A 25,593-nucleotide genomic window follows, 5' to 3' on the forward strand; every position below is an offset into this window, starting at 1 on the left:
CTCTACGTAGCTGATGTCTGTATTATACCATTGGCAAAAAAAATATTAAGATAAGAATATCATTCACTTTCTGCCCAAAGAGATTTGATTCATCAAGCATTTATTTTATCCCTTGTTGTCATATTAGAAAAGTCCACTAATTATTTTGTGTCTCTAAACTGTCTGTCATTTTCTAAAGGTTAGGTGTAAACAGGTATAAAAATATTCAAAAAATTAATGTCAATTCAAAAATAATGCATTAATCTCCTACTAGTAGCAGTATAGTAGAATAGACACTTTGAATAAACTTTCTAGGGCAAAACACTCGGATGTTGTATAAACTGAAACAAACTTTCAAATGCATTGCTGAAATGTTTTCTTCAGTTTTTCCCTATTTATCATTTTCATATTGAAATCAAATTACACATGTACTGTTACTATGCCACAAGTCACTGAGGCTCTTTATATTTTTTAATCTCCTTGCTCTCTGTCTTCAGCCTGGGGACTTTATATTGACATGTCCTCCAGTTCAGTAAATATTTATTTTACAGTCATTGCCATTAAGCCACATCAATGACATTTTTAATTCAGAAGCTGAACTTCTCAGGTCTAGATTTGTGTTTTGTTTTAATTTACATTTCTTTATTTAAATTTCACACAGCCCACTCATTATGATCATTTTTCCCATAAATTCTTGAAGATATAATAGTTCATTCAAATTCACTGTCTCTTAATTTAAAAATGTGGGGAAATGCTTTGTCTTGTTTACTAACTGCCTTTATCCTTGATTATGAGTCACATTTTTATGCTTTTATGCTTACCACATATCTAGTGAATTTTTATTTTGTGGTGGCATTTTAATTAATACAGGGTAGGTGTCTGGATTATGTCTTGTTGCTTTGAAGAGTGTTGAGATGTGTTTTTGCTGGTGCTTAAACTACTGGAAGATTCTTTTGCACTTTTCAAATGGACTTGTTTGTTGGAGTGTGCCATGGTTTGAGGCTCAGGCTTTGAGAATGGTCATTAGCTCCACACCATAAGGAGTGTCTTTATTTGAGGACTCAATCTGAATGTCCTGGGTGCTCATTGAGGACTCTCCACTTGTCCTGGGCCACAGCTCCAATATCCTCCAGTTATGCATAACCTTCTGTTTCATCCGTTAGTTCTCCGCCCAGAAGGAAATGAGATCTGCAGGTCTCCTGGAGCCTTTGCTTGAACTTGAGAAACGCAGGCCTCAGTGAGGTAAGGGTGGGTACCCAGGAACATTTCATATGCCATCATGCTCTGCTCCATCCTTCTCTGGAATCCTACCGTTCAGTGGGAAGGAACCCTAACTTCTGCCTTCTTAGCTCTGCCAAGGTGCTTCTTAACTCATCTCAGAAGAGTACCCCCCTGCAGGAGGTTAAGTTGATTCACCTGGGGGCTTACTGCTTGTGTTTTTCTCTTTGCAAGAATCATAGTCCCATGCTGCCTGTAGTTCTTTGCCTAAAAGCAGTTAGCCCACATATTTTGTTTAGTGTTACAGCTATTTTTTTTTTCTGGAAAAGGAAGTCTAGTACCAGTTGCTAGAAGCAGAAGGCTTTTGGCTTTTGCTTTTTCTATCTAAAATTATATACTGGTTACATACAAAAATATTTTATATACCTTTGCTCATTAAAACTCTCTTAGCATCATTAGAATTCTCCAACAAATAACTGTGGTCCATAATAGCTTATAAGTATTTTTTCTGACTAAACTAGCTAAACATAATTTCTTATTACTGGTGTTTTCCAAATGTTGTCAGTAGTGTATTCTTAATCTATCTGCTTTTAAAGCAATAAAGCCTAAGGGACAGAATCATAGTTTAATTGCTTACATTCGGAGTCCTGAAGGTCCTTCTCTACATTTGGTTCATTACAAATCAAGTAAAATTTCTCCTATAAGAAAAAATAAGGACCTGTTTTTTGCTGTTTGTTTCACTCATAGTCCACCAAGATGTCTTTATTGCCTCAGACAGTGAAAATATTCACAATTGGAAAGTTTATTTAGTTTTCTTCATTAAGACCATGAAACTAAATTGGATCTAAATGGTTCCTCACTTGAAAATAATCAATCTAAGGTGATCTTTAATAGATCTCTTTAAAAGGCTTCTAGACCCCTTATGTTGAAGAATGGCATTACTTTTTTGTGTGACTAATTATATCAGTTTAAATAAAGTACTTATGAGACAAAAACATAGACACTTCCCTAAGTTTTACAGGCATTTATAGGGTTTTTAGTGATTACATTTCATGATAAAACAAAACAAAACTATTCAGAGGCTGTTCATGCCAACGCTATATTTAATATAACTCTGAATTGGTAAGTGTAATAAGTAGGTATTTCATGTCTTTAATACTAAAGTGTTCCAAATCAAATTCAGGCAAGAACTGATTATTGGAAACACATGCCATCTATTTAAATGGATTTTCTAGTTTATGAAAACAAATGTATTCTAGATTCAGGTGAATCAGTCAAGGTTCCATCAAAGAGACAGTCAGTAGCCATTAACGCAAGGAATTGATTGACACACTTGTGGGAGCTGGCAAGGTAAGCCTGAACCCCTGGGGCAGGCCGCCTGGAAGGGCACAGGAGGTCTCTCAGGTGCGGGCCAAAGCTGCATTCCAGGACCAGGGTTTCCTCTTTCTCTGGGAAGCCCTAAGCCCTTTTCTCATGCCTTTCAGATGATTGAATGACCACTGAGATGATGTAGAAGAACTTTTTAATTTAAGTCAGCTGATTCTCTAATTACATCTAGAAAATACCTTTACAAGCATTCCTAGAAAAGTGTTTGATTAAATTACCGGGGACACTAGCCACTGTCGTCTGAATTTGTTTCCCCCAAATTCATATGTTAAAGCCACCCCCAAGGTGACGGATTAGGAGGTGGGACCTTCGGGAGGTGATTAGGTCAGGAGGGCGGAACCCTCGTGAGTGGGAGCAGCGCCTGCAGAAAAGAGCTCCAAGGACGCCCGCTTGCCCACTCCCACGCTGGGAGGATTCAGAAAGTTTGCATCCCAGAAGAAGACCTTCCCCTGACCGTGCTGGCACCCTCATCTCAGACTCCAGCCTCCAAACTGTAAGAAATCAGCTTGTGCGTTAGGACATCTGCCTTAGGAATTTCAGACCGGCCGCCTGGGCAGCCTCACAGCCCCCTCGGTTCTGTTTCTTTAGATGAACCTTGACTGATACCGATTTTGGTTCCTGGAAGTGGGGTGCTGCTCTAACAAACACCTGACCGTGTTTAAGTGGTTTTGGAATCGGGCAATATTTACCTGAGGCTATTTCTAAGTAATATTGAAAGAGTGGTTTAGGGTGACCTTGCTGTTTATAACAAAAAGCCAGAGGAAAGAGAACGATTAAGGGAAGGAATGTTAAACAAATGGAACTAGGGCTTGATAATTAGGGAAACTCTCAGCCTGTCTCCTTGGGAAAGATACTCAGGAGATTCTCTAGCAGAAAAGTGTGCTCTTAAGAGAAAGTCAAGGGAGTGGCTGGACAACCTGTCATTAGAGCTTCGGAAGAATCAAATATTCAGTCACAGAGAACTCTTTGAGGAGATTATGTGTGGAACTCTTGGATCCCTTGGTCATCTCAGCAGAATGCAGGAATAGGGAGGGATTATCTATAAAATGTCTGTGGAGGAGCCTCTTGTCAAATGAAGTGAATCCCGTGACATGAATTGGGCACGGTGTCTTGATAATGTAACATCAGAAGAAAGTCATCTTGGACTAAAGCAGACAGATGGCCCTGTGGCAGTAGAAGCAGAGGGGAAAACAGGGTGTAATGACAGAAGCAGAAGTCAGAGTGGTGTGAAATGATGACAAAGAATGTGGGTAGTTCCTAGAATCTGACAAATGCAAGGAAACAACTTTTCCTCTAGGTCTTCTGGAAGGGACCAAGTGACTTCTTGATTTTAGTCCTTCAGTCATTTTGGATTCATAACCTCCAGAATGCTGAGATACTAAATAGGCACTGTTGTAAGTCACTGAGTTTGTGGTATATTGTTACAGCAGCAATTGCAACTGATATGTCATGTGTCTCTCATTAGTCATTGTCCTTTAGGTTTTTTTTTTCCCTGTGTCAATTGAGATGATCATGTAATTTTTGTTTTTCTTCTATTGATATGATGTATCATACTACTCATAGGATGTATTACACTAATTTATTTTCAAATGTTAAACCAACTTGCCTTCCTGAGATAAATACCATTTTTATGATTATTTTTATACTAGTGGCCCAGTGCACAAAATTTGTGCACATTAAAAGGGGATTAATTAGAGGAAATAATTTAATATTGCTATTTGCCCTTTCTCTATAATAGAAGTGTCAGAGATGAAAGAAAATTAGTAAAATGTATATGAAAACCTTCCTCCTGTCAGAGTCTGGAGCGCACCACGGGACCCAGAGTCAAGTCCCCGCCTACCCACATGCTCCTCAAAATCGCATGAGACTCAGACCCAGCCGGCCCCTGCCCCCATTGGGCTACATCCAGATCTGGCCAGTCCCACCCTTGTCAAGCCCTGCCAGGCAGGGGATGTAGCCACAGGTCCCCTGGCCCGGTGCCAGGACAGGGGGCATGGCCTGAGGTCCCCTGTCAAGCCCCACCTGGTGGGGGGCCAGCCTGAGGTCCCCCAGACTGGCACTGGGACAAGGGGAGCAGCCTGAGGTCCCCTGTCAAGCTCCTCCGGGCAGGGGGCATGGCCTCAGGTCCCCTGGCCTGGCGCCGAGGCAGGGTGTGAGGCCTGAAGTCCCCCAGCCTGATGTCCCCTGTCAAGACCTATGGGGGTGGGGGAGGGTATAGCCTCAGGTCCCTGCTGATTGCTCCTTAAGGCTCCTTATGGGAACTTGGCTTCAGCTGTGGGTGCAGCCATCTTTGTGATGGAGTGATGGTCAATTAGCATATTCCCTCTTTATTAGATAGGATGTGCTTGGATTTGCTTTGCCAGTATTTTGTTAAGGATTTGTGTCCATATTCATAAGTGACAATGGTCTTACTTTTGGTTTCTTGTGATGTCTTTGTATGGTTTTGGTGTTGAGTTGAAAATTTTAATTTTTGGAAAAGCTTGTGAATAATATAAATTATTTTTAAGTATTTTGTAGATAATAGTTGGTTTCTTTATTTAAAACATGATCCATTCCATGTTTATTATCCATTTTATTGGCATGCAATTATTTATAGCAGTGGTTCTCAACCTTTCTAATGCCACGACCCTTTAATACAGTTCCTCATGTTGTGGTGACCCCCAACCATAAAATTATTTTAGTTGCTACTTCATAACTGTAATTTTGCTACTGTTATAAATCGTAATGTAAATATCTGTGTTTTCCGATGGTCTTAGGCGACCTTGCTAGCGGTTCTCAACATCGGAAAACACAGATATTTACATTATGATTCATAACAGTAGCAAAATTACAGTTATGAAGTAGCAATGAAAATAATTTTATGGCTGGGGGTCACCACAACATGAGGAACTGTATTAAAGGGTCACAGCATTAGAAAGGTTGAGAACCACTGATTTATAGTATCCCCTTCTAATTTTTGATTCCTGTATGATTTCTGTAGTAATGTTCCCCCCTTTCATTTATGATTACAATCATTTCCATTTTTTCTCATTTTTCGCTGATTAATCTAACTAGAAGTTTGTCAATTTTGATTTTTTTTTAAATGTAAGCTTTTGGTCTCTGATTTTTCCGTATTGTTTTATTCTCTCCTAAATCTTTGTGCTAATCTTTATTATTTTCTTTCTTATGCTTATTTTAAATTTAGTCTGCTCTTTTTTTCCATTGTCTTCAGACAGAAGTTTAGGTTATTGATTATTTTTCAACTCAATAGCAAAGAAAAATTTATTAAAAAGTTGGTAGAGGATCTGAATAGATATTTTTCCATAGAAGACATACAAATGACCAAAGTACATGAGAGGTGCTCAGCATTACTAATCATCTGAGAAATATAAGTCAAAACCCCAATGAGATATCACCCCATAACTTTTAGAATAACTGTCTTTTTTCCCTTTTTAAATCTTTACTGTTGAAAGTATTGCACATGTCCTCTTTCCCCCCCATTGACCTCTTCTAGCCCACTCCTGCCCCCACCCCAGGCCTTCACCACCCTATTGTTTGTGTCCGTAGGTTATGAATATATACATACAAGTTCTTTGGTTGATCTCTTCCCACCAACTGCCTTCCCTCTGAGGTTTGACAATCTGTTCTATGCTTTTATGTCTCTGGATCTATTTTGTTCATCAGTTTATTTTGTTAATTAGATTCCAGATATGAGTAAGATCATGTGATACTTATCTTTCTCTGATTGGCTTACCATTTGCAACAGCATGGATGGACCTGCAGAATATTATGCTAACCAGTAGTCGGCAAACTCATTAGTCAACAGAGCCAAATATCAACAGTACAATGATTGAAATTTCTTTTGAGAGCCAAATTTTTTAAACTTAAACTTCTTCTAATGCCACTTCTTCAAAATAGACTCTCCCAGGCCATGGTATTTTGTGGAAGAGCCACACTCAAGGGGCCAAAGAGCTGCATGTGGCTCTCGAGCCGGAGTTTGCCAACCACAGTGCTAAGCAAAATACTAGTAAGCCAGTTAGAATAGCTGTCTTAAAAAAGGAAAAGAAATAACAAGTTTTGGTGAAGATATGGAGAAAAGGGAATCTTTGTGCACTGTTGGTGGGAATGTAAATTGGGGCAGCCACTATGAAAAAAGTACAAACTTTCTAAAATTTTTAAAAATAAAACTACCATATGATCCAGAAGCTCCACTCCTGGGTATTTATCAGAAGAAAACCAACACATTATTGTAAATTATAAAAGATATCTGTGCTTCCATCTTCATTGCAACATTACTCACAATAGCCAAGACATGGAAGCAACTTAACTGTCAATCAATGGATTAATGGATAAAGATGCAGTATATGTATGTACAATGAAATATTATTTAAGCAGTAAAAAGAAAATCTTGTCTTTTTTGACAACATGAATGGACCTTGAAAACTAAATTATTTTTTTTCTTAATACATCCATTTACAGCTATGAATTTGCCTGTGAAGACTTCTTATACTAGATCCCATTTTGTTATACTGTGCCTTCATTTTTGTTTATCCCAAAGTATTTTCAGATTTCTCTTTTGACTTCTCATTTCTTAATAGTTATTTAAATAACATTTCTAAGTGTGCTGTTTAATATCTACATATATGTGAGTTTACTAAGTATTTCTTGCTGATTTCTAATTTCATCTATTGTGATAAGAGAATATTTTGTATTTTTTATGCTTTTAAACTAATTTAAATTTGTTTATCGTCTAAGATATAATCAATTCTGGAGAATATTCCATGTTCAATGTAGTGTACTATAAGTGCTTGTCAAGTTTAGCTGATTTATAGTGTTGTTTAAGTCTTATATTTCCTTTGTAGGTATTTTTCCTAAATGTTCTATTAACTATTGAAAGTGAAGCATTGAAGTATGCAGCCATTATTTTTGTATTGATTTCATCCTTCATTTCTGCCAGTTTTCTTCATGTAAATTGGTGTTCTAAGTTGCATATATGTGTATAATTATTTCCTTTTGATGGCTTTATTCTATTTACCATTCTAGTATTACAATGTGTCACTTTGAATCTCTAGTAATGTATTTTGTCTTAACATCTATTAGTCTGATATCTGTATAGGATCTTCATGTTTATTTATTGTTTTAAATTTCTTTATTGTCTAAAGTTTTACATATGTCTCCTTTTTCCCCACTTGAGCTCCCCCCTGCCAAGCCATTCTCACCCCGGGCAAGCCCCCACTGCCCCAGTGTCTGTGTCCATTGGTTATGCTAATATGCATGCAAACAAGTCCTTTGGTTGCTCTCTAACCACCCCCTCCCCTGCCATTTGTCTCTGGATCTATACTTGTTCATCAAATTATGTTGATCATTATATTCCACATATGAGTGAGATCATGTGATATTTATCTTTCTCTGACTGGCTTATTTCGCTTAGCATAATGCTCTCCAGTTCCATCCATGCTGTGGCAAATGGTAAAAATTCCTTCTTTTTTATAGTGGGGTAGTATTCCATTCTGTAGATGTACCACAGTTTTATAATCTACTCATCTACTGATAGGAACTTAGGTTGTTTCCAAATCTTACCTATGGTGAATTGTGCTGCTATCAAAATAGGGGTGCATATATCTGTTCTGATTGGTGTTTCTGGTTTCTTGGGATATAGTCCTAGAAGTGGGATTACTTGGTCAAATGGGAGTTCCATTTTTAACTTTTTGAGAAAACTCCATAATGTCTTCCACAGTGGCTGCACCAGTCTGCATTCCCACCAGCAGTGCAGGAGGGTTCCTTTTTCTCCACATCCTCACCAGCACTTGTCATTTGTTGATTTGTTGATGATAGCCATTCTGACAGGTGTGAGATGGTATCTCATTGTTGTTTTGATTTGCATCTCTCAGATGATTAGTGACTTTGAGCATGTTTTCATGTCTCTGGGCCTTCTATATGTCCTCTTTCAAAAAGTATCTATTTAGATCCTTTGCCCATTTTTTGATTGGACCCTTTATCTTCCTTTTGTTAAGTTGTGTGAGTTCCCTGTAAATGTTGGATATTAAACCTTTATCTGAGATAACATTGGCAAATATGTTCTCCCATGCAGTGGGCTTTCTTGTTGATTTGTTGATGGTTTCTTTTGCTGTGCAGAAGCTTTTTATTTTTATGTAGTCCCATTTGTTTATTTTCTCCTTAGTCTCCATTGCCTAGGAGCTGTGTCTATAAAGATATTGCTATAACATATGTCTGCTATTTTGCTGCCTATGGAGTCTTGCAGGATTGTTATGTTTTCCCATCTTAAATTTAAGTCCTTTAGCCATTTTGAGTATGTTTTTGTGTATGGTGTAAGTTGATGATCTAGTTTTTTGTTTGTTTTTTTTTGTTTGTTTTTTGTTTTTGCATGTATCTGACCAAATTTTCCAGCACCATTTATTGAAGAGACTGTCTTGTCTCCATTGTATGCTCTTGCCTCCTTTGTCAAATATTAATTGAACATAATGGCTTGGGTCGATTTCTGGGTTCTCTGTTCTGTTCCATTGGTCATGGTGTATGATCTTTCTAATGTAATGCTGAATCCGATTTGCTAGAATTTTTGTTGAGGATTAGCATCTATGTTCATCAAGGATATTGGCCTGTAGTTCTCTTTTTTTTTGTGGTGCCTTTATCTGGTTTTGGAATTAGGGTAATGCTGGCTTCATAGAAAGAGCTTGGAAGTATGCCTTCCTCTTGAATTTTTTGGAATAGTCTGAGGAAGATAGGTTTTAGTTCTTCTTTGAATGCTTGGTAGAACTCCCCTGTAAAGCTGTCCGGACCAGGGCTTTTGTTTGCTGGAAGATTTTTGATCACTGCTACAATTTCTTCAGTAGTTATCTGCATTTTCAGGTTTTTTGATTCTTCCTGATTGAGTTTTGGGAGCTTGTATTTTTCTAAGAATATGTCCATTTCATCTAGGTTGTCCATTTTGTTGGAATAGAGTTATTCATAGTAATTTTTCATAATCATTTGTATTTCTGTGGGATTGATTGTTACTTCACCTCTTTCATTTCGAATTTTGTTTATTTGGGTCCTCTCTCTTTGCTTCTTGGTGAGCCTGACTAGAGGTTCATCAATCTTGTTTATCCTTTCAAAGAACAAGCTCTTGGTTTTGTTGATCTTTTGTATTTTTTTTGTTTGTTTGTTTGTTTTGGTCTCTATTATTTCCTTCCTTCTGCTAACACTAGGCTTTTCTTGTTGCTCTCTTTCTAACTCTTTCAGTTGTAGGGTTAGATAATTTATTACCATTTTTTCTTGTTTTTTGAGGTAGGACTGTAAAGCTATGAACTTCCTCTCAACACTGCTTTCACTTTTTCCCATATATTTTGGATGTTGTGTTTTCATTGTCATTTGTTGACATGATGCTTTTTATTTCTTCTTTGATCTCTTTGGTATCCCAATCATTGTTTAATAGCATGCTATTTAGCCTCCAGGTGTTTGATTTTTTTTCATTGTTTTTATTGTAGTTCATTTCTAGTTTTATGCCATTGTGATCTGAGAATATGCTTGATATGATTTCTATCTTCCTGAATTTGAAGAGACTTTGGCTGTGTCAGAATATGTTGTCTATCTTTGAAAATGACCCATGTGCACTTGAGAAGAATGTATATTCTGTGGCTTTGGGGTGAAATGTTCTAAAGATGTCAATTAATTCCATCTGATCTAGTGAGTCATTTAGGATTGATGTTTCTTTGCTGATTTTTTTGTTTAGAGGATTTGTCCAGTGGTGTTAGTGGGGTATCCAAGTCCCCTTCTATGACTGTATTGTTGTCAATCTCTTCCTTGATATCCTCCAGAAGTTTCTTTCTGTATTTGGGTGCTCCTGTATTGGGTGCATATATGTTTACCAGAGTTATATCTTCTTATTGAATTGCTCCCTTTAGTATTAGGAAGTGGCCTTCCTTATCTCTTGTTGTAGCCTTCACTTTGAGGTCTAATTTGTCAGATATAGGTATTGCTACCCCAGCTTTTTTTTTTTTTTTTTTTTTCATTTCCATTCGCCTGATAAACCATTTCCCATCCCTTTGCCATCAGTATGTGTGAGTCCTTTGTTCTGAGGTGGGTCTCCTATAGACAGCAGATATATGGGTCATGTTTTCTTATCTGCTCAGCTACCCTATGTCTTTTGATTGGAGTATTTAATCTATTTACATTTAAAGTTATTATTGATAGGTACTTGGTTGTTGCCATTTTTATTCTTTATGCATGTGTTCCTTCTTCCCTTTCTATTTCTTCTTTTTACAGAAGTCCCTTTAGCATTTCTTGCATTGCTAGTTTGGCAGAAATAAACTCCCTTAGTCCTTTTTTGTCTGTGAAGCTCCGGATTTCACCCTAAACTTTGATAGTCTTGCTGGGTACAGTATTCATGGATTCAGACCCTTGCTTTGCATGACTTTGTATATTTCATTAAATTCCCTTCTGTCCTGATGTGTTTCTGTTGAGAAATCAGTCGATAGTCTGATGGGAGATCCCTTGTAGGTAATTTTCTGAATCTCTCTGGCAGCCTTTAAGATTCTTACTTTGTCGTTGGTGTTCGCCAATTTAATTATAATGTGTCTTGGTGTAGGTCTTTTTGGATTCATCTTGTTTGGGACTTTGTGTGCTTCTTGGATTTGTGTGAGTTTTTTCTTCTTCCCCATATCAGGGAAGTTTTCTGTCATTATTTCTTTAAACAGGTTTTCTATTCTTTGCTCAGTTTCCTTTTCTTCTGGGACCCCTATTATGCGGATGTTGTTTCATTTCATGTTGTCCCAAAGTTCTCTTAGGTTCTCCTCCTGTTTTTTAATTTTTTTTTCTAGATACTGCTCTACTTGGGTATTTTTTCCTACCTTGTCTTCTAGCTCACTGATATGGTCCTCCTCTTCTTCTAGTCTACTGTTTATGCTTTCTATTGTGTTCTTTACTGCAGTGATGCCATTTTACATTTCTTCTTGGTTCTTCTTCATTTCCTCTTGGTTCTTACACATATTGTTGAATTTGTCTTCTATCCTTTTCAGTGACCTTATGACCATTGCTCTGAATTCTTTCTCTGACATATTGCTTGCCTCTATTTTGTTTCCTTTTGTGGTGATTCCTCCTTTTCTTTTGTATTGGGACTGTTTTTTAGTTTCTCCATGTTTGCTCGCCTCAGAGTGTCTGGTTATGTAGATCTCTCCTACGTTGACTTAAAAGCCCAAAATACAACACAAGACACAATGCACAGGGCACAAAACACAAATGTATTCATAATACCAATAAGCCCAAACAAAGCTCATCTCCAGAGAAAAGAGAATTAGGGGAGAGAAAAGAGTGCAAAATGATATTGAGAAAAGGAAAAAAAATGTAAGATAGAAAAAAAAATAAAAGAAATAGAAGGGGGAAAATATATGTATATGGGGAGAAAACTCAAAAAAAACCAACAGCCAGTCCAAAAAATGCAAACAACAAACACCCTGAGATGAATGCAAACAACAAACAACAACTGATCCAAAAAACGCAAACAACAAACACCCAGCTAAATCTGAGGGGGGAGAGCTTACTTCCAGAAGGTAAGGTCAAGGAATAGAATTAATGGGGAAATAACCACAATTCAGTATAGAGGAGGTAGAAAGAGAACAAGTGTATCAGAAGAAAAGTAAAAAACTAAATTAAAAAAGAAATATATATATTAAAAATATAGAGAATTAAATTTATGTATATAAATTGTTCCCCTTTAGCTATCCATATATTCATCTATTATTGGAAAAGGATAATAGAGAGTAGATAGGCCTGAGTTAGTGACTGGAATTAATTAAGCTATTAGTAGAAGAAGAGGACAAGAGAGGAGAGGAAAAACAGAAGCAAAAAAAAAAAAAGAAGAAAAAAAGTATGAGAAAAAGACAAACTAACAAACAATCAAACAACAATAATACAGAAATAAAGAAAAAGAATAGAAAAGGAAAAAAAAATTGGCTAGTGAAGAAAGAGAAGAGTGCCTGGACTTGGAGCAAGGGAGAGGAAATTAGATATATGAGTAAGATCAATTTTTAACAGAGAGTAAAATGAAAGGATTGAGAAAGTCTAAAGCAGGAACAGGGTAAGAGAAACAGGATGAAAAAGGGGAAATGTGAAGAAGAGAGTGTTGACATAAAGGAAAAATTGAGATACAGTAAAATAATGCTAAATGAAAATAGAATGTAGAACACTAATCTCAAAATAAAATAAAATAAAACTTTTAAAAAGGTAAAGTAATAGTAATAATAACAATTAAAAAAACTATAATAACAAAAAAGTATAATTAAGTGGAAAAAAATTAGTTTCTTAAGTAAAAAATAACAAATAAGAAAGTGAAGTAGTAAAGGTCATTCACTTTCTTTACTGTTCTGCCTGACACATCTGTTTCCTTTCAGGTAGTCAGCACAGTGTTGGAGTTCCCTGCAATCCACCGCTCCTCTGTTTCATAGGCCACAACCATGTTTTCAAGCAGGTGGTATCTCTCTGTTCACTATGTTTCTCTGCCTGCCTTCAGTTGTATTTACACAAGAGTCAATTTCTGACACAACCCCTGGGTGGCGGTGTTTCTGTATTAATTTCCAGGACTAAATGGCCCCTCTACACAGTAACTCTTCTTTCCCTGGGTTGGAGGGACGGACTGACCCAGAGCTGGTTTCCCTCTCATCTCTCCTTATTCTGATCCCCAGTTTCCACAAAAACTATTTCCCCCTGCATTCTCGGTGAGTGTTTTTAATCGGAAGATCCTACGTACTGGACTTAGCAAGCAAAAGCAAGGAGGTAAAAAAAAAAAAAAAAAAAAAAAAAAAAAAAAAAAGGAGCTGCCCCGACTTGCGTCTTTTCCCCCTGGCACTGTGCAGCCAGTATAGAACGTCAGGCTGCCTTTCTGGTCACAGCTTCCCATGGCTGTGGGCTTATATCTAGAGTCCTCTTCTGCCAGCAGCTCTCTGGACCCCCTTCCACAGTCGAGGGCTACACTGACCCCAAGGGCCATGGATTTGGTGGGGCGCAGTCTCCCTCTCAGGCTCTAGGTCCTGCTGCACATGTTTCTCCCTCCAGCCTGGATCCCAGATCTCACCTCTCTCCAGGATATCTCTGACCTTTCTGTCCAAGGATTGCCTCACCAGCTGTGTTTAATTCGCCAATTCCGGGTGGGTGTGGTTCAATTCAGCTGTTCCTTCTCTCTGCTCTGTGAGAAGGCACAGGGCCCAGCTGCGTATTCGACGCCGCTTTGTCTCCCCCGGGACAAACTTCTTAGGCACCCGCAGCCTGGAACACTGGAGTCTCGGTGTTTGTGGGTTCGCAGCTGAGGCAGCTGGTGGCTGGGCATTGTGGTTGTAGGGTTCAGGGAAGTATGCTCTTTACATAATATATCTTTATACATCCTTTTACTTTCAGTTTTTTTTGTAGTTTTAAATATAAATGCTATAGACAACATACAGTTGGATTTTTAAAATCTAGTCTTACAATCTGCCTTTTTATTATAATTCATTTACATTTAATTATGTTATTGATAATATTGGATTTATGTGTGCTATTTTACATTTAGTTTTCTATGTATCACATTTCTTTTCTGCTCTTCTATCTTTCCTTTACTGCTTTCTTTTGAATTAAGTTATTATTTTCCCATTATAATTTTATTGTTTTTTTATTTCCATAAAATTTTTTCCATAAGAATCTCATTTATTTTATAGATAAAATAACTCATTACTTATCAGAATTACCATCAGATTTATACAGCTTAATTTCAGTGAAATATAAAATGATACTTCTATATATCTGTTTTTTATCTCCCTTTCATGATATTTTTGATGTATGTGCATATATATATATATATATATATATATATATATATATATATATATTTGTTTGTTGTTTGTTTGGTAAGTCCTTAGGACTTCTCCAGGTCCTGTTGCAAATAAAATCAGATCCTTTGGGAAGAGTTCAAGATCTATTTGTTCATGTCCTGTTTCTCAATCCAGGCAACATCTCAGCACCAAGACCACAAATCTGAAAGTAGGAACAATAGCACACTTCTTTTTTTTCCAGAATGACAGCCCCTGCTAAAATGTTAAACATTCAGTGGGTGGACAATAAACTGAGGTATCTTGGCTCTCCTTTTCTTCCATGAAACCACTGCCCTTAAAGCCAGGGCAAGTGTGCTAAGGGACCAAGTATTCTTATCATACTATAGGTAATGTAGAGTCTCTATTCCATAGTGGAGGCTGGGCAGAAGGAGAGAGCCCCATCTCTCAACCATGCTTCTCTAGAACTTAGTCTCAGCAATAGGTAACTGAGGAAGGGTTTAGAAATGCTGACATCTTACTCTTTCCAGGAATAAAGCTCTTTGGCTAGGAACTGGAAGGACAGGGACCTCTGTGTGCTTCGATACATAAGTTTGGAGTTTCTGTTTTGCTGAGCTGGGAGGTGGAGGGAGGGAACAGACTTGATTTTAATATTACACAGTCTCACTTTTCTTATTGAATTTTCAAAAGTTTCTTAAATTGATTTGTTTGTTTGTTTTGTATGCTTTCTTTAATTTGCTGTATTCCTTTAGAAACACTTCCAGAGACTTTAAGTTATATTTTTTCATTATTAACTAGTGGCCTGGTGCATGAATTTATGCACATTGAAAGAAAATTAATTAGAAGAAATATTTTAACATTCACCCTTTCTCTATAATGGAAGTATCAACCAAATTCACAATCCACAATGACAGATCAAAACACATACAGGCAATTGGCACCAGTGAGAGCTTTATATGTATCACACATGCGTTAGTCAACTTAACCTTTTATAGATATGGAATAAACTTGCTTAATTAGACCTGCTTTCTGATTTAGCTAAACTTTTTCCAGCCCAGTGAAGCACCCCAACTTCTCTTTCAGGTAATTGTCAGCAACACAGTAGTAAATATCAACACGAAGCAGATTATTATTGTAGATCACACAGGGAGACCCAAGGGTAAAATATTTAACTGCAGCAGTGTTTGACTATATTCTGCTCAGTGAGAAAACCTGAAGTCATTTTCAAGGTCCACCATTTCTTACTTCTTTTCAGTCAGGTCAAGTTTCTAAGCTTTCTAAATATCCATTTCCTGGTTAATGAAAAGAAAATAGTATTCCATCGAGTCTCCTATATACCTACTCCAGGACTTCTGTGAGTATCAAATGAGACGAGGCACAGGAAAATGCTTCACAGACATTTGGTTAAAGTGTTAAATGTTTCCACCTGGCTATGAAGCAAGTTGTGCTCCTGGACTGAAGAAACTCCACAGAGGCTAGTCACTAGGGAAAGGAATCTGGGCATTGCTCCATGATGTCATTACCTGGCGCTCACAGCCACTGTTTCTGGGCTGGGCTGTGGGCCACATTTTGCGCCATGGGGTCTTGGCAGTATTAGCTGCGATTTGGTGGGGTGTCACTCCAGAGTGGTGGTGGTGCCTATGTTCCACTTGGAGGAAGCTGAGTGTTGCTTTGTAGGAGCCAGGTCCACGGTGCCATTTCTTTGTTATTGTCCAGTGCACATCACGGTAACTCCTGTGTTAAGCGTCTGCCCCCTGGTGGTCAGTGCGCATCATAGCGACTGGTCAGAGGAACACTTAAAATATTAGCCTTTTATATATATAGATTGCTTGTTAGCATATCACAGGAGAGCTGGTCTGCATAACTCCTCAGGTTGCCATGCTATAAGTTGATTTAACTATACAGTTTTAAACCATTTCTGAAGCAATCATAGCATTCTAAAACCACATGCCAAGCTCGCTTACATGAGAATCTTGAGTCAACTGTTCATAGGAAGGCTTGAAACTACATATTCTTATAGAAAAAATGTGTTTTTTGTTTGTTTTTGTTTATTTTACCCAGGAGACATTTTTCCATTATCTATTTGGCTGTTTCATTTCCTTATTGACACTTCTATTTCTGTTAAACACTCTTGTAAGACAAATATATGTATTCTTAAGAAAATGAAAAAGTATGGGAGCAACTCTAAATTTAGTAAGTTTTTTTTTTCATTTTCCAATCATATAAACCGTTGAATTTTGTACCATTCTTTTAATTAAGTGGGAAATGTCATTTGCTCTCATTATTTAAGAAATAATTCCATAATGAAAAAAGAAACTGTTATGTACCTCTTTCATTCAGTCAAGAGTGAGTCAGGTCTATTTTTTAAACCGGAGAAAAGGTCTGTATTATAGATAGTGCTGAAAATGCCAGAATACTTATGACAACACTTTTTTCTTCTCAGAGCTCCAGCTTTAGTGCACCCACTCATAGAATCGTAATCTGCAGAGCAATGTTTTATGATAACAGCCACTTTTCAGCTTGAATGCTAAATGTGAGACAATGCAACAATTTCAGGGGACTTGTTCTTCACATTTAATGTAAGAGTTCTAGGCAATTACTTTGTTTTGTTGTGTTTTAAATACAAAACAAGGTATGTATGCAATTCCAAACAGTTTTTTTCCTTAAACAACAAATATTTATACCTCCTCAAAACTTTAATCTGAATCTTTGGTTCAAAATAAGTTCACACAGTCTTTGTGTGAAAAGATATGATTTACCCACCAAAATACAGAAATTGAAAAGCTTTTCTTTTTTTTTTTTTTTTTTTTACTTGATTTTGTACTTAAAGCTGTCAGTCAATAGGCTTAAAAAGGTCAGATCGTCAAGCAGGATCAGAGCAAAATGAACAGAGTCCCAAAAGAGAGAGAAGTGAGGTGTTCACTTGCTACTTGCTACTTTATCTACTTGTGGACACTGTTGCCATTATAATTATGCATTTTTTGAAATAATTCTAAACTTAGAGAAAATTTGCCAGAATAACGAAGAACTGCTAGATAGCCTTTACCAAGATTTATCAATTTTCAACATTTTGCCATACCCCCTCCTCACTCCCTTTCTTTGACTTAGAGTATATACTGCATACATCACTTTTTACATGAGAGTCGATAGATGGGTATGGCATTTCCCCAAAATCAGGACATCTCTAATACACCCTCATTACAATTATCCAATTGAAGAGATTAATTTAACATTGATACATATCTCAACTAAACTATCACTATATTTCAATTTGGTCAATTGTCCCAATAATGCCTTATTTTTCCTCTTATTTCAGGATTGTTTAACCTTTCTTTTTCCCTCATCACATTAAAATTTTGCCACATTATTTTTTTAAGGTTTTGTTATGAGATAACCTAAATATTTAAAGACTTAGTAATTACCAAGTCTGAACAAATAGGTCCTAATGAACATCACTTAGCATAATGTCTGCCAAGCATAAGGTGAGCAAACTAGCCTTGGTTATTGTCCAGCCTTAGCTGAATGCATTTCTTATTTATCAAGGCCTCAGATATACAAGGAAAATTTAGACAACAAAAATAAAAGTCTCTACCAAAATTAGGTGCTTTCCTAGTATGTGAATTTTAGGAGGGATTATATTTGAGAATTAAAGTTATTGATTCTACAATGACAGAATACATTAAAAGATAGTAAGACAAAAAAACTTTCCTACAAATTAGATCACCATTCTATAAACATGCTAATTTTACCCTAAATACTCTTTTTAAAATATATATTGATTTCAGAGATGAATGGAGAGGGAGAAAGAGATAAACATCAAAGATGAGAGAGAGTCATCAATTGGCTGCCTCCTGCATGCCTGAGCCTGCAACCTGGGCATGTGCCCTGACCAGAATCAAACCATGATCTCCTGGTTCATAGGTTGACGCTCAATCACTGAGCCATGCAAGTTGGGCTACCCTAAATATTCTTGTATCATCAGATAGCAGAATCAGAATTTGTATATGGAAAACCCCATCTTGTCATACAAAACTTGCCTTGATACTGTATTGCAAAGCAATTAGATGGTTTTTACTTGGCTTTTATTTTACATGTGAAAAGTAGAAAGCTGCATTTGTAAACAACTTAAGATTTAAACAACAACATTGTCTATAAAAATAGTATTGCTTAGTACTGCGGGCGAAAAGGGGTCAGCCACATGCTCATCTAACTCAGAGAAGGCCTGCGTGGGGACCTTTCAAACTCAGTCTTAAAGTAGCCACAAAGGGTGGTCTGAAATTAAAACCTTTTTAATTAAAAAGCCATCTATGGTGGGTAGTAATGTTCTCAGTATCTTCCCTGACGAAGATTAACTTCCATCTTTACTGAGCCTATTGTCTTTTTGTATCTAAGATAACATATCTGGGGAATGTCAAGGTAACTTGTAACTTTCCTTTTTTCGGACCCCTTAGGGCACAACCAATGCACCAGGGCAGGGTGCAAGGGCAGAGACCACAAATTCCCTCATTGTTATTTTTATCATGTTAATTGTTGACCATTAACTATCCTATGCCCATGTATGTAAAAGAAGCATGTGTCTATCATTTTATTTTTTATCCAATCCCATAGGCTTCCTCCACTTTGCTTTCTCCTACCTCCCTAATCTATTGCCAGTAGATTTCATGTAAACCACCTATGTCTCCTCCTTTGAGGGTAATTTATAAAAATAGGTGAAAAATCACCATTCTCTGGAGCATTGTCTCAATGGGCTGAGATTCTGGTTCCTGGCAGTTGTCTACAGTTTGGCTCAAATAAACTCACAAAAATTATTTACAGATTTGAATGTTTCTTCTGGTTAACAGTACTTAGTAATGAATAGTAGTATTTCATCTATTTAGTATGTTATTCACTGTTTTATACTCTGTCTTATTTCTAATAAGTTTAATTTAATTATCCTAAATTGATATTTTTATTTCTTGTATCATTTCCCTATAAGACTATCCCTATTTTGTTCCTTGAACATAAACTGCTTAATCTGCAGTTTATCACAGTCCATTCTTTTTATCTATGACTAGAGGCCCAGCTCATGAAATTCGTGCATGGGTAGTGTCCCTAGGCCTGGCCTATGATCAGGGCCGATCTTCCCTGGCTGCCATTGCCAACAGTCTGCCCTGTCCTGCTGCCTCCGCTGCCGGCCTTCTGTGTGTGGGGCGACTGGCAGGATGATCGGGGCCCTGGTGCTGCCTGCATCCGCTGCCACCCACCCCCAATTCCCTGTTCCCCATTGGGTGATTGGAGCCTGCTGACCGGGGCTGGGAGGGACCGAGAAGTTGGCCGGCAGATCTCGATCAGGCGATCAGGGCCTGCGCACTGGGGCAGCTCCTGCATTGAGCATCTGACCCCTGGTTGTTAGTGGGCATCATAGCCAACTGGTTGTTCCACTGTCTGGTAGATTTGCATATTATGCATATATAGCCTATTAAATAAAATAGTAATATGCAAATTAACCATCACTCCGCTACACCCACAAGCCATGCCCACAATCCACGCCCACCAGCCAATCAGGAGCGAATATGCAAATAAAACCCAACCAAGATAGCTACGGCCACAGAGAGCAGGAGGGAGGCTTGGGTTTCCCAGCAATGGAGGAAGCCAAGCTTTCCGCCTGCCCTTGCCGGCCTAGGGCTCCACTCAAGGCTACAAAGTTTCAATGATAGAAGATACATAAATCCAAACAGAAATGGCAGCAGCCACGGAGCTGGAAAGAGCAGGAGGCTGGGGTTGCCCGCGGCAATGGAAGAAGCCAAGCTTTCTGCACACCCTGCTTGCCCAGGCCTCCGCTTAAGGCTACAAAGTTTCAATTATAGAAGATACATAAATCCCAACAGAAATGGCTGCCTCCACAGAGCAAGCAGAAGGCTTGGCTCCGCTCCAGGCTACAAAGTTTCAATTGTAGAAGATAAATAAACTCCAGATACCAGGGCCTCCGCTTGGGTCGCCACGTAGCGTGGCCGGCCTGCAAACCACCACAGGCCCCTCACCCAGGCCGCCTCACGCCCCAAGGGAACCCCCACCCTGATCCGGGACACCCTTCAGGGCAAACCAGCTGGCCCCCACCCATGCACCAGGCCTCTATCCTATCTAATAAAAGAGTAATATGCAGATTGACCATCACTCCAACACACAAGATGGCTGCCCCATGTGGTCAAAGATTGGCTGCCCCCATGTGGACACAAGATGGCCGCCACAAGATGGCCAGCAGGGGAGGGCAGTTGGGAGGGACCAGGCCTGCAAGGGAGGGCAGTTGGGGGGACAAGGCCTGCAGGGGAGGGCAGTTAGTGGTGACCAGACCTGCAGGGGAGGGCAGTAAGGGGTGACCAGGCCTGTAAGGGAGGGCAGTTAGGGAAAAACAGGCTTGCAGGGGAGCAGTTAGGCATCAATCCGGCTGGCAGGGTAGCAGTTAGGCATCAATCAGGTTGGCAGGGGAGTGGTTAGGGGGTGATCAGGCTGGCAGGCAGAAGCAGTTAGGGGCAATCAGGAAGGCAGGCAGGCGAGCAGTTGGGAGCCAGCAGTCCTGGATTGTGAGAGGGATGTCCGACTGCCCAGGATCGGGCTTAAACGGGCAGTCGGACATCCCTCAAGGGGTCCCAGGTTGGAGAGGGTGCAGGCTGGGCTGAGGGACACCCCCCACCCCCGTGCACGAATTTCATGCACCAGGCCTCTAGTGTGTGTGTGTGTGTGTGTGTGTGTGTGTGTATATGTGTCTGTGTGTGTGTGTATATGTATATGTGTGTGTGTGTGTGATACACACACACACACATATACATATACACACACACACACATATACACACACACATATACACACACACACATACACACACACATATACACACACACACATATACACACACACATACACACACACACACATCCTGCCAGTCGCCCCACACACTCAGTTTGGAGAATGAAAAAATATTTATAAGGTTAAATTTAGATATTCCTTCTAGAGAGAATACCCTAATATACCTGATTGAAATCTCTTTTCCCCCATCTTTTTACCCTAACTGCACTTCTAAGAGGAGTTTTGATCTGCCTTTCAGTAAATCTGTTGCCATCAACACAGTTTTAAATCTCTACAGATTTAGGAACAAATGAATGAGTTATATGTTTTTCTTCCTCATTTGGGTTTATTCCTTGAGAGAAAGGACTTTGTGTACTTCATGGTATAGTTCAAAGGTTCATACATAGTGTACACTAAATAAGTATTTACTTATTGACTTAATTTCCTAGGGTTTTACACCCCACAGGAAGGAGACTGCCTCCCTGAAGAGATTTTGCTTTACTTCTAGACACACTTGGCAGTGAACTTTGGAATATTTTTAGGAATATTGAAGTAGGCATTTTTATTTGCTAGAGCTGCCATAACAAAGCACCATAGACTGGGTAGGTTAAACAACAGAAATTAATTGTCTCAGTTCTGGAGGCTAGAAGTCCAAGGTCAAGGTGTCAGCAGGGTTAGTTTCTTCTGAGAACCATGAGGACAGGGCCTCTTCCTGGCTTCTGTCCTTAGCTCACACATAGATGGCTGTCTTCTCCTTATGTCTCCACATTATCTTCTTCTTCCTACAGGAAACCAGTTCTGTTGGATTAGGGCCACCTTAATGATGTCATATAAAGCCCTATCTCCAAATACAGTCACACAGAGGTGCTGGGGGTTAAGACTTTAACATGAATTTAAGGGGTGGGAGACACAATTCAGGCTATAACAGCACCGGTCCAAAAACACTGCTACAGGCACACTTATGACTGCAGATATTTTAATGAAGATGCACGTTTATGTTACAATTAGAAAGAGAGTGGTAAAAAGCATGGGAAAACTTAGTAGACTTGACGTATGCAAGCCTGTTGAGAGATGCTACCATGAGAAAAAAAATTAGGTAGATAGGGGTGGGTTAGGAAAGGAAGGGTGCTTGTGGGAGACATGAGCTAGCAAGGCTGTCCCCACCTACAAAATTAAAAGCACCCAGGCTTCCTCTTTGCCCCCTTCTCCCCTGGCAGCACACAATGGATACCTGATGTTCCTGTTGCGAGAGAGCAGATCCCCTGTGCCCACATGGCTTATGGCCATGTGGGCCTCCACACATGGACTAACAGTCTTTAATTGGCTTGGATGTTAAACTACTCCCGACTGTAACATGGAAAGAAAACTCTGGACACTGGCCTGCTCCTGGAATCCCAGCTGCACTTTTTCCAGAACTGGCTTCTCTCCATAAGCTATGGTTCCACTAGTTGTTTTTGTCCGTGACTTCATTCTTCATTTTTATGGCTCAACATCCCACAATTTTGGTTTCATAGTTTAGGATATGATAATATGTACAGGGAAAGGAAAAAAGTGGTATAATTAAAACCAGGATTCTAAACCCCTGGAAGGAGAGAAAACTTATATTTAAGATATAAAGTGACAGAACACAGAAATGAGAGAGAGGAGCACTAAATAGAACTTATGCTCAAACTTCCTCAGAGATGGCCTAGGCTCAATTGTTTAAAAACAAAACAAACGAACAAAAAAACCTCCATGTTGATTATATATTCCTGTTTTAATATAGCAAAAAGATAATAGCCCCAAACTATATGAGACATTTTGGCATATGTTGCTATCAAATACTGCCATGGCCCCTCTCCTGCACAATACCCTGGGGAACCAGTAGCAATAATTTGCCATGTTAACTCTTGAGATATCATCGTAGTGATGGCTAACCTCCAAAACATTCTAAAAAACGTGACCCTGGCCACCTAATTCTACATAAATTTAATTCCACGTAGTAACAATTTGACTCTATCTTGAAGTAAACAGCATCTTTTATTCAGGGTCAGATCGCTCTGTTGATCAAGTTCCAAGCCAGTCTCACTGCTGCTTCCTCCCTCATGAGGCTGGTTTTTAGCACCAATTTGTTGCTCATTAGCACCTCTGTCAAAGGGTAAATGCAGGAAATAAAGGAAGATGTAACAGTCCAGTTCTGTCCTTATTACGGACTCATAAACATGTTTAATTAAAGAGGTTGTTGAATTTTATAGGATAAAATTAAGTGGTTGAATAAAAGTAAATAGTGGTTTTTCAAAAATCAGTTTCTTTAAACTCTAATGTGTGGTGTGTATTTTTTTTAAATATTGCAAGAAGATTATGAGGAAAAAGGTATGTTTAAACTCACTGTGTTATAAAAGTAATAGTATTAATTATAGAGTCTGAACAAGCTCAGGTATTATTATTGGCATTGCTACTTATAAAATGCAAAAGAGATTAAGTGTAGATTAATGTGATTTAAAATGTGATTAATGTAATTTAAAATTTTCTAAAGTGATGCAAACACTATAAATCTGTTACGTGTTAGATATTTAGTTCACTTACAGTGACTACTAACATTTTAAGAACTTTTGGGCATGTCTAGACCCACAGAAGTGTCCCCTATAAATTATGCCCTCCAGTACTAATGTTGTGTTAGCTATGGACTTCAGGTAGTCGCATGCTTCTGTAACCAATTACTGTTTACTGAATTTTTATGATAGGAAGTAATATTTTTCTAAGCTTGGCTTCTCTGAAAATGTTATTGGCACTATTTATTTTCTCTCTCAAGATGACAAACTGACATACCAAAAAGACTAATTGAAACACTTATCCAGAGGGGATTAAATAAAAATCAAATTCTGTTGTAAAGTTCTCTTGAAATAGAGTGAACTTTAAAGCATAGCTTTGAAGGTTGAATGAAGCACTGCTCAGCATATTTTAACGTGTATTTTGAAAGCTAAGCAGATTACTTTTTTTTGGAAAAAAAAAGCTTATTATAAATTGATAAAGGCTACATCAAGATATATATATTTTTGAGTACTACTGAGATGATGATCCAACTTTTAATGGTTCTCACTGTACTAGCAACCATAGGCAATTTTCCCCCAGCTATCCTCTACTGCTAAAAATAATTTCATTTAATAATAATAACTACAAACAGTTTTCTAGTGCTATTGTGTTCCAGAAATTGTTCTGAAGGTGTCACATGTACCAACTCAATCTTCTCAACAAGTTAGGTTCTATTATTTCAAATATGAGAAAACTGAGGTAGAGGGCTAAATAACTTGTCTGATATCACTGTGAGAGACACAGAAGTTCTGAGGAAATTTCACTGTAGCCCTTGCAAGCTCATGTCCCCAGCACTTTTCTTCCCCACTCTTTGTTTTTTTAACTAGAGGCCTGGTGCACGGGTGGGGTACCTCAGCCTGGCCAGCAATCGAGGCCTATCGTGGGGGGGCTGGCCAGCTGGGGGGAGGGACTGCAGGAGGTTGGCCGGCTTGGGGGAGGGCGGCAGGAGGCTGTCTGGCTGGGGAAGGGGAGGGGCCACAGGAAGTTGGACAGCCAGAGGGAGGGGCCGTGGGAGGTTGGCTATGGGAGCACACTGGCCATTGGCAGGCAGCTCCTGCATTGAGGGTCCGCCTGCTGGTGGTCAGTGCGCGCCATAGTAACTGGTCAACTGGTCATTTGGTCCTAACGGTTGCTTACGCTTTTATATATATAGAGAGAGATTGCAGTAAACTAGACGCAAACATTAACATCTTAGCCATTTTTAGTGGTACGGTGAGTAGTGTTAAGTACAATTACATTGTTGTGAACCAATTTCCAGAACTCTTCTTGTCCTACAAAACTAAAACTCTCTATCCATTAAGCAAAAGCTCCCCTTTCCTTCCTCCCTAGCCCTGGTAACCACCATTCTACTTTCTGTGTTTATGAACTTGACTACTCTAGGTACGTTATATAATTGAAATCAAAGAGGAGTTTTTGTAACTCACTTATTTACATTAGCATGATATCCTCCAGGTTTATCCATGTAGTATGTGTGAGACTTTTTTTCGTTTTTAAGGCAGAATGCTATTCCAGTGTATGTATATACCACATTTTATTTATCCTTTCATTCACAAATGGGTATTTGAGCTCCATCTTCCTTTTGACTACTGTGAATAATGCTGCTGAGAACATGGGTGTATACATCTCTTCTGAGACCTGCTTTCCAATTCTTTTAGGCATGTACCCAGAAGTTGTACTAGTATTTGCTGGATCATATGGTGATTTATTTATTTGAGGAGCCACCAACTTTTTTTCCACAGCAGCTGTATCATTTTACAGTACTATTGACAGTGGACAAGAGTTTCAGGTTCACCATATCCTCACCAATACTTCCTGTTTTCTGTTTTATTTTTATACTAGAGGCCCA

This window comes from Plecotus auritus, assembly GCF_963455305.1.
Source record: "Plecotus auritus genome assembly, chromosome: 5".
NCBI lineage: Eukaryota > Metazoa > Chordata > Mammalia > Chiroptera > Vespertilionidae > Plecotus > Plecotus auritus.